The sequence below is a fragment of the Macaca fascicularis genome, chromosome 14, assembly GCF_037993035.2.
Source record: "Macaca fascicularis isolate 582-1 chromosome 14, T2T-MFA8v1.1".
NCBI classification, from domain to species: Eukaryota; Metazoa; Chordata; class Mammalia; order Primates; family Cercopithecidae; genus Macaca; species Macaca fascicularis.
The window spans coordinates 104,992,887-105,003,862 of NC_088388.1; positions in this window are offsets into that span (position 1 = coordinate 104,992,887).

The window sequence follows — 10,976 nt, forward strand, 5'->3', positions numbered from 1 at the left end:
CTCTGACTTTGCCACCATTCTCCCTAGGACCCTCATATAAAGTAAGGAATCCCTGAACACCCTCAAGTTCTCCCCAGAGCACTGTCCCATCTCCTGATAATACCACTCCATGTACCACAAACCTAGAAGGAAAAGGAATGTCAGTCCTTACAATTACAGCCCACATATAAAAATCCTTCCCCCTGAATGTTTTCAACATGAAGAAATGATAAATATTTGAGATGATGGCTATGCTAATGGTCCTTATCTGAACACTATAAATTATATATATATACATATTAAAACATCACTATGCACCTCACGAATATGTACAACTATCATCAATTAAAAATTAAAATTAAAACATGACAATAGTAAAAAAAATTTCTTCTCATCTAATCATACTGTTAAAATGCACTGCCTGCTTGTTCATTTTTGCCTGCTGACTTATCTATAATTGCCCCACATTCATAAATGATTTTGGCATTTGGCTTATTCTTCCTGTGCACCCCAAGATATAGTATCATCCTAAACAACTTCAAGGTCAGTACAGATGATTCATCTAACCCTTAGCCCTACAGTTCTTTGACTTCCCATGGGTCTTTGCCTCTATGCTATTTGCACCAAAGGAAATGCATCAGACCTTGTGATCGTTTACCTTCTCATCTTGCTTCAGATGATGACCCACTTCTCTTCTTCCTTGCACCCTAGTGATTGAAAAGAGTGGCCTTTAATCCACTATTGAACTCCTCTACTTGGCTACGTCACTTTACCAAAATGTTCTTCCCAAGGTCACCAATAAATATCTCGTAGTCATATTTAAATAAACATTTCAATATGGAACAAAATCAAATTGATCTCTTTATGTATTGGCATGGATGATACTATTATATTCCCCCTAATTCTCTATTTATTTCTTCTCAGTCTATTTTATATTCTCCATTTCCCTCAACCAGTCCTTACATGTTGCTATTACTCAGGGTTGTAACCTTTGCCCCCTTCTCTGCTCATAGGAATATTCCACCTGGTTGATGTCACTATTATCAAACTGTCTACAGTCACTTATACATTATCAACAATGAAATCTGTGTCTTCCATTCAAGTCTTACGTACTCAGTTGCCTACCGTTTATCTCTTTTTGACTTTGCTATTACAACATATCAAATTTCCTCATTTTTCACTCTACATTCCCACCTCCTCTTGTATCCCTGTTTCAGTGAGTGGTATTAGCATTCATCTAATCTCCCAAATCATGAGAATCATTCCATAACCTCTTTTCTTCCTCATTCACACATCCAATCAATCAACATCTTAAATTCCCTTATCTTGCATCTCTCCTTTCTCTGTCACGTACTCGTCATCCACATTGTGACTGACTTGATTCAGGAACTCAGAATTTCTCACTGTTATTACTACAACTATCTCCTAATAGGTTTCCTTACTTCTTGTTCACTTATATCCCCCTCTAGTTCACTTCCTACATGGCTACCAGAGTAATTTCCCTAAAACATAAATATGATCCTGTCACCTACCTGATTAAAATAACTCTATGTCCAATATATGAGGCCTGTCAACATCTTCAGTGTTGTCTCTCACCTACTTTCCACTCCAATAACGTTAAATCACTCACAGCTCCAGTTTCCAGAATGCTTCATCTTCTTCCCCTTCTAAGTTTTGTCAGTTTTTCCCTCTACCTGGATTGCCCCTATTTCAGACAAGATTTCCAGTTATAATCAACAAAATCTACTCTAGCTTAGTTAAGCAACAAGTACATTTGTTAATGGAAATGAAATAGTTTCCCAGGTGGGTGAAGACAGAGAATCAGTGCTGAAGGCCAAGTAGCCAAGAATGATACTCAAATCAGGCCACAGATCTGCTCCCAAGCCATGTCCAACTAATAGTGGACACATATATGGAAGCTGGCAGGAAGGACCTACAACATGAGAACATAGAACACTGCCGCTAGGACTTCTTTTTCTACTGCCTCTGAAGTTGGGATACCTCTCTAGTGTACTCTATTACCTTCACAGGAAAGAGCTCCACGTATGGTCTCTTTCCAATTCAAACCTCAGGTAGGAGTGTCTACCTGGTGGCGCTAAGTCACATGCCTATGACATAGCAAAAAGGGAGACCAAATACTAGCTATTACTAGAGAACCATAATGTGGAATATATACAGAAAATTATTCAAAAGAAGCTGAGTGGGCACAAAGTGTTGCATATTGCATTTTTCCTTTACACCTAATTGCTACTCATTCATCAGGAAGCATTCTAAAAACCCCTTTTTCAGGCAGACATTCTTGATTCTCTTAGTTTGGAGATCCTTTTCAAAAACATTCCGTAGATCCTACGTTTACCTCTACAAGAGCACTTATACCACTGTTACATGATTATTTTATCAACTTCTCCACTCTTTGGTTCCACAGGCAACAATGAGTAGCAGAAAGAACAAATTCTCAGCATTAGAATCAGACAAAACTAAGTGTGAATCCTTGTTCTGATACTGACTCTCTGACCTCTGGAAAAAGCCTGTGGTTCACATGCAAAATAGGAGCAATAATACCTAGCATTTGATGTGGCCGTGAAGTTGAGAATAAATGTTTACAAATTGCTTATCACAGCAGCTGGTAATAGGAGCTCAATAAATGAAACTACACTTATTTCTTTGTATAGCCCTGGGCTTCTGCTTCTACGAAATAAAACACTTCAAAAATGTTACTTTTGCCCTAACAATAGGAAAAAGCCTAATCATCTACAAAATTATATTTTTTGTTATAAATCAGAACACTGCTCATGGTGACCAAGTAAACTGAATTCCAAAGAAGGACAAGCCCCTTCAACAAGAGATGAGCTACACAGTTTCACAATTGGTACAGCAGAAAGGAAGTGGGCTGTACTGGCAGTAGCACAAATGGTAAGAATAATTCAGGTAAATATTAATCAATTCTTAAAGACCAAGTGTTGGCGAGTTTGTCAGTTTGAAACAGTTGAGGTTGCTGAACAAAGAGAATTAGAATTCACTTGGAAGCTGCTTCTTATGACCCTCCACTGGATGATTAGAAGAAAGAGTGGGAGCAGGGTAGGAGACCGGACAGAGACTTCATTGGAGGGGCAGGTGGGCAGGAGGTCAACAGCCGCTACTGGGATACTTAACATGCCTGACTTCCCAGATCCTTATCTTCTACAAAGTAGAAGCCTTTTTAGGCTATTGGAGGAGGAGCAACACATTCTTTCATCTTCACATCACAGACAAAGAACCATTGCCTCCAGAGAAGGAACAGAAGCAAAAATTCTCTACCCCTGGTAGAGAGGCAGGAAACTGTCATGGGCCCAAGATGCTACACCTGTATCATTCAGAGGGACACTATGATGGAGAGAGGCAGAAAACTCCCACCCAAGATCAACCACAGTTTTCCTTTCAGGAGATGGAAGGGTAGAAATACTGAGAAAGTCCCATCCCTGAGGCTAAGGTGAAAACTGCCTGCCTAAGACTGAGGCTGGGCAGGCACAACAGAAAATTCTAGCTTGCTTCCAATACAAGCACAGCATTAATTAACAAACAACACCTGTCTACTACTGAAATGAAGGATAGGAGCACCGTGGAATAGAGGCCTCCACCGTGGCAAAGGAGTGCAGGAATGAAGGCAGAAATAAGGAGTAAGAGAAAAACCTTCTTGAAATTCAGCCTCCACCTTAGGCACAAGGGAACAACTGCTTATTACTAGATGACTTTCAAGCTGTCACTGAAAGTGATGATAGCAACAACAAAACCCAAACTCAGCTCAACCCCTAACTAGATTTACTCACCTCTCCCCAAAACTAAGTCCTTACAGAAAAAGAGAAGAGTCATTTACATATGTGTTGTATAGTACTCCCCTCAGTCCCTATTGTTCTTCTCCTACAAAGTCCAGTATTTAATTTTTTAAAAGTTTGAAAAGCAACAAAGCACACTTTGGGAGGCCGAGGCAGGTGGATCACGAGGTCAGAAGTTCGAGATCATCCTAACCAACTTGGTGAAACCCCACCTGTACTAAAAATACAAAAATTAGCCAGGCATGGTGGTGCACCCGTGTAATTCCAGCTACATGGGAGACTGAGGCAGGAGAATCACTTGAACCCAGGAGGCAGAGGTTACAGTGAGCCGAGATCATGCCACTGCACCCCAGCCCGGGTGACAGAGTGAGACTCTGTCTCAAAAAAAAAAAAAAAAGCAACAAAACAATAACTCATTGCCAAGAAATAAAGCAATAAGTAGAATCATACTTAGAGACCCAGATGTTGAAACTATAACACAGGGACTTTTAATAAATGCTTTCATCAGAATTCTAAGATGACCTCTAGTGATGTGAGCCCTTCTCTTCTTGAGTGTGGGTGAGATTTGTGAACATGACAGCGTATCACACCTATGATTATGATATGCTATATGAGAAAAGATTTTTTTCAGATATTAAGGTCCTTAATAAGTTTAGTTTATCAAAAGGGAGATTATCCTAGGTGGACCTGACCTAATAGAAGGAATTCTAGAGGTTCAAAACAAGAAATCAGACAGACGTGCTGCTGTTAGTCTAAAAGAAAGGCATCTTATAACCTGCCATGTGACAAGGATCTGCATGAGTCTAAAACACATGTAAAAGTAAAATTGATGACAACAATTGCAAAAAAATGGGAGAGAAGAATTTGAAGTATACTATTTTAAGATTCTTGCACTACATAAAATAACATAATATTATTTAAATGTAAATTTGATAAGTAGAAGTATATTGTAAACCCTAGGGAAAACACAACAAAAAATTCTATTAAAGGCATAACTGATAAGTTATTACTGGAGATAAAATGGAATCATAAAATAAAACTCAAAAGAAAGGATGAAAAGATAAAAGGAACAAAGAAATTGATGGACAAATAGAAAACAACTAGCAATATGACAGATTTAAATACAGCTATATTACTAATTATATTTAATATAAATGGTCTAAACATTCCTATTAAAGACAGAGACTGCAGTTAGAAGAAAAAGCAAGGCCCAACTGTATGTTCTATACAGGAAATCCACATAAAATGAAACCACAGCCACAAATATAATTTTGTAAATCCTTGATTCAAATTACTGAATGAATGAATAAAATTTGTAAATGTCAGAAAAATATAACATATGAGAAAAGAAAAAAATTAAATGGTGAGAAGGTGCAGAATCTGACCAAAGCTGTGGACGTGTATATATCTACAATATTTTACCTAAAATTTAAGGTTACTCACAAGCATCCTCTTAAAATCTGTCCCTATATGCTCCTAGCTATACATGGATTGCAATTTTATCAATAGTATTTTCAAAGTCTAATTCTTTGTTTATTTAATTTTCAACTGAGTTTTAAAGTTGCAACAAATGAGGTAAAGAATAAATAAGGCTCTAAACTTAATCAACAGTTTACTGTGTGCAGTTATGCAACAACTCAAAAACACTAAACTTGTGTGTTTCTCTGCTATACAATAGACAGCAGAAAAAGTATTCGAGCCTGATATTTACATGATTGTTATGTACATATTGAGGTGAGAATAGTTATAGTTAATTATTACCATTTAATTTAACTGTTAAATGTATGTGTTAATGTAAGTGAATGAAACATAAATTGGTATGAAATATAAATTGTTTCATACCATTCACTCATTCAAAATGCATTTGTAGTAGATCAGAACATTAAGAATGTGTTATTTATTTGAATAAACTTAATTTCTTTTCCAAGGCCAGGATTAAGATGAGGTAAATGTGGCATTTGCTTCAAGCATAAAATTTAAGGAGGAGCCGAAAGACTCAGTATGACAGAAATTTAAGCTTCTGAGTCTTTGCTTATGCAGTGCCCTCTAATTGAAAGCTCCTCTCTGCTGTTTGTGTCTTTGCTAACAAATTCCATCTAGGACTTAGCTCAGGAGTCACTCATTCTAAGACTTTCCTGAACACCACCCTTAGGAAAAACTGGCCCTTGTACACGCTTCTGTGAGATCACTTATCATCTGTCTACTCTAAATGCATTCACTGTAAGCCAAATCAAAGGCAAAAACTGTTTCATACAATTTTGTAACTTCTATGCCAGTACAGGCACCCAGGAGCACTTTATAAACACTGAATGAAAGAAGGGAGGGAAAGAGAGAAAGAGGGGTAGAAAATGAGGGAGGTAGAAATAAGGAGTCATCTAATGACAAAGAAGGGAATGGATCATTATCCGATGAGGAAACACCTGGAGGAAAGTTTTGTTTAGGTTCTCTAGCTACATCAGTTAGGACTATTTCAGTTTGTTTTTTTGTTTTGTTTTGTTTTTGCAGACAGAGTTTCACTCTGTCCCCAGACTGGAGTGCAATGGCTCGATCTTGGCTCACTGCAACCTCTGCCTCCTAGGTTCAAGTGATTCTCCTGCCTCAGCCTCCCGAGTAGCTGGGACTACAGGCACACGCCACCATGCCCAGCTAATTTTTGTATTTTTAGCAGAGAGGGGGTTTCACCATGTTGGCCAAGATGGTCTCAATCTCTTGACGTCGTAATCTGCCTGCCTCAGCCTCCCAAAGTGCTGGGATTACAGGCGTGAGCCACCGCGTCCGGCCAGACTATTTCAGTTTTAAGCAACAGAAACTCCAACTCAACTAGCTTACAGCAAATCCAATACAAAGAGAACAGACATATTCTAAAATTACACCCCGGATTTAATTTATGGAGCTATTACTAACTGACAACATAGAAAGGTCAATGTCACTGAAAAATGTGTATTACTTGCATTTCCTGAAAGAAGAGGGCATGCCACAACACACCATGCCAGGCTCAAGAGATGCATAGGGTTTTGGTCAGGAGGCAGAAGCAGTAATGAGGGGAAAGACCAGGCCACAGCCCTTACTGGCATTTCCATGGAAAAGGCAAGCCTGGAGAGGATGAACAGTTTAGGATTAATCAATCTGAATAATTCAAGTGGGCTCTAGGCCCACCTAGGTGGATTGTGATTATCTAGTATCTGGCTCTGAGTTGATTTAGGGCAGGGGAATTACAATCATGTGTCACTTAACAATTGGAATATGTTGTTCTGAGAAATTGGTCATTAGGCAATTATGTCATACGAACATCATAGAGTGCACTTATACAAACCTAGATGGTACAGCCTGGTACACACTTAGGTGATAATGGTAGAGCCTATTCCTCCTAGGCTACAGACTTGTGCAGCATGTGACTGTACTGAATACTCTAGGCAATTGTAACACAATGGCATTTGTGTATCCAAACATATCTAAACAGAGAAAAGGTAAGAATATAGTATAAAAGATTTTAAATGGCACAGCTGCATAGGACACTTACCATGAATGGAGCTTGCAGAACCGAAAGTTGCTCTGGGTGTCAGTGAGCGAGTGGTGAGTGAATGTGAAGGCCTAGGACATTTGTGTACACCACCACAGGCTTTATAAACACTGTATGCTTTGGCTACACTAAAGTTATAAAAATATTTTTCTTCAACAACAAATTAACCTTAGCTTACTGTAATGTTTTTACTTTATATAAACTTTTTTCATTTTTCAAACTTTTTGATTCTTATAATAACAGTTTAAAACACAAACACATTTTACAATTGTACAAAAATATTTTCTTTCTTTTTATTCTTATTCCATAAGCTTTTTCAATTTTTAAATTTTTTTTGTTAAGAACTAAGACACAAACACACACATTAGTCTGGGCCTACACAGACCATCAATATCACTGTCTTCCACCACCACATCTTGTCCCACTGGAAGGTCTTCAGGGGCAATAACATGCATGCAGCTGTCATCTCCTAGGATAACAATGCTTTCTTCTGGAATCCCTCCTGAAGGGCCTGCCTAAGGCTGTTTCACAGCTAACTTTTTTTTATAAGTAGGAGTACATTCTAAAATAATGGTCAAAAGTATAGTATAGTAAATGAACCAGAAACACAGCTGTTTATTATCAAGTATTATGTACTCTACAAAACTGTATGTGCTAGACTTTCATACAACTGGCAGCGCAGTTGTTTACAACAGCATCACAGCACACACGTGAGTAATTTGTTGTGCTATGACATTAAAACTACGACGTGACTAGGGGATAGGAATGATAAGTTTCATGATAATCTTATAGTATTACCATGGTATTTTTGCATGGTATTGGAGACAGGCTAAAATGTCTCCTTATCCTGTGCATGACTGTATTAGTGTGGTGTGTGAGAGCTAGATAAGGGAGGTGGTTGAGGCATATAGACATGGGATTGGTTGGTTTGTATATGAAAGGCCTGCTTGGCGGAGTCGTTTGCTATTTCTAAGAATTGACTAGCCCTGGTAAAAGCAGTCTCTCTTCAGTCAGAAAGGCCAAAAATACCAGAGCATTAAGAAATCAGAAAAGAATTTGCAAATATTTTCTCCCATAATATAGATTGTCTGTTTACTCTGTTGATAGTTTCTTTTGCTGTGCAGAAACTCTTTAGTTTCATTAGGTCCATTATCAATTTTTGGTTTTCTTGCATTTGCTGTAAGGTCTTAGTCATAAATTGTTTGTCTAGGACAATTACTAAAAGAGATTTTCTTAGCTTATCTTATAGAATTTTTATAATTTCAGGTCTTCCATTTAAGTCTTTAACCCATCTTGAGTTAATTTTTGTATATGGTGAGAGGTAGGGGTCCAGTTTCATTCTTCTGCATACGATTAGCCAGTTTTCCCAGGGCCATTTATTGAATAAAGGGTATCCTCTCCCCATTCTTTATTTTTGTTGACTTTGTTGAAAGTCAGTTGATTGTAGGTGTGTGGCTTTACTTCTTTGTTCATTATTCTTTTCTATTGGTCTATGTGTCTATTTTTGTACCAGTAGCATATTGCTTTGGTTACTATAGCCTTACAGTATAACTTGAAGTCAGGTCATGTAATTCCTCCAGCTCTGTTCTTTTTGCTTAGGATTGCTTTGGCTGTCCAGGCTTTTTTTTTTGGTTCCATATGAATTTTGGAATAGTTTTTTTCTAATTCTGTGAAAAATGACATTGGTAATTTGAAAGGAATTGCATTTGAACCTATAGATTGCTTTAGGCAGTATGGCCATTCTAATGATATTGATTCCTCCTATCCATAAGTTTTTCTATTTGTTTGTGTCATTTATAATTTCTTTCATCAGTGTTTTGTGGTTACTCTTGTAAGAGAATTTTGACCTCCTTGGTTAAATATATTCCTAGGCATTTTATTTTTGTGTGTGGCTATTGTCAATGGGATTGTGTTCTTGATTTGGTTCTCAGCTTGAACGTAATTGGTGTATAGAAATGCTCCTGGTTTTTATATGATGATTTTGTATCCTGAAACTTTACCAAAGTTGTTTATCAGGTCTAGGACTCTTTGAAGGAATCTTTAGGGTTTTCTAGGTGTAGGATCATGTCATTAGTGAATAGAGATAATTTGTCTTCATCTTCTCCTATTTGAATGTCTTTATTTTTTCTCCTGCCTGATTGCTCTGGCTAAGACTTTCAGTGTATGTTGAATAGGAGAGGTAAGAGTGGACATCTTTGTTTTGTTCTAGTTCTTAGGAGAAATGTTTCCAACTTTTGCCCATTCAGTATGATGCTGGCTGTGGGTTTGACATAGGTGGCTCTTATTATTTTGAGGTATATTCCTTCAATGCCTGGATTGTTGAGGGTTTTTGTCATGAGGAGATCTTGGGTTTCATCAAATGCTTTTTCTGCATTTATTGAGATAATCATAGGGTTTTTGTTTATAATTCTGTTTATGGGTGGGTCACATTTATTGATTTGTGTATGTTGAGCCATCCTTGCATGCCAGAAATATGTTCACTATTTGGGTGATGGGTTCAGTAGAAGTCCAAACCCCAGCATTACACAATATATCCATGTAACAACCCTGCACACGTACTTCCTGAAACTAAAATTTTTAAAAAAGAATACAGAAAATAAGAAAATATATAGTTAATATTGATGTGTTGAATGGATGCCAAACAGACAAATATTGAATCTAAGAAAACAGAACTTGGAGAACTTCATAAAACTAAAAATTCAGAATTATTTGATAGTTCCTGTAATAAGTGAGGTTGATCCAGCAGTTCAAATGATGTCATCAGGAGCCAACTTCTCTCCTCTCCCCTCTGCCTTCTCTGATAAGTTCTACATAGAGGCTTCCTGAATGTACCATTCAATGTAGCAAAATAGTTTAATATATGTCTTTGGATCTCTCATCTCCATGGGGAGCTAAGCTGTTAAGGGGAAGAATTGAAGCTTCTCTTTCTCAGAAGTTCCAGTAAATACCTTCCCATGCTTCACTGTCTCCGAATGAATTATGTGCATGTCTCTAAACCAAACAATTCCAAATAGAATATGTGAAAAGGCTTAAGCTCATCATACACTACCCCTAGAGCTCAGAGTCAAGTCAGCCCCACTCGGATTAAAAAGATGGGAAATGCAGTCATTCCTAGAAAAAAATTAGTAAGCCTAGGAAGGAGACATGGATGCCAAGCATCCCACAAAATGCCTGGTAATTATCATTTTTCACATTGCTGGCACCAGTACTTACATCACAATAGTAAAAGATTCCAGATGCCCCTTCCTTACAGGACAGTCTAGCATAGCTTTACCCAAGTAGTAACTGCACTTGTTTGGAGATGTTTAGAAAACAATATAAAATTTATTCATGCATATTTTACCAAATAGAATGACAAATATTACCAATATCATGTTGGTACTTTATCTAAAGCAGTGTTGACAAAAAGAGTCAAATGCTGTAAAATATTTAAATAGATTTATTCTGAGCCAAATATGAGTGACCATTGCCTGTGACACAGCCTTCAGGAGGTCCTGAGAACATGTGTCCAAGGTGGCTGGGTGCAGCTTTGTTTTATACATTTTAGGGAGACATGACACTTAAATCAAATACACTCAAGAAATACATTAGTTTGGTCTAGAAGGGCAGGACAACTCAAAGCAGGGGTGCTTCCAGCTTATAGATAGATTTTTAAATTTTCTGGT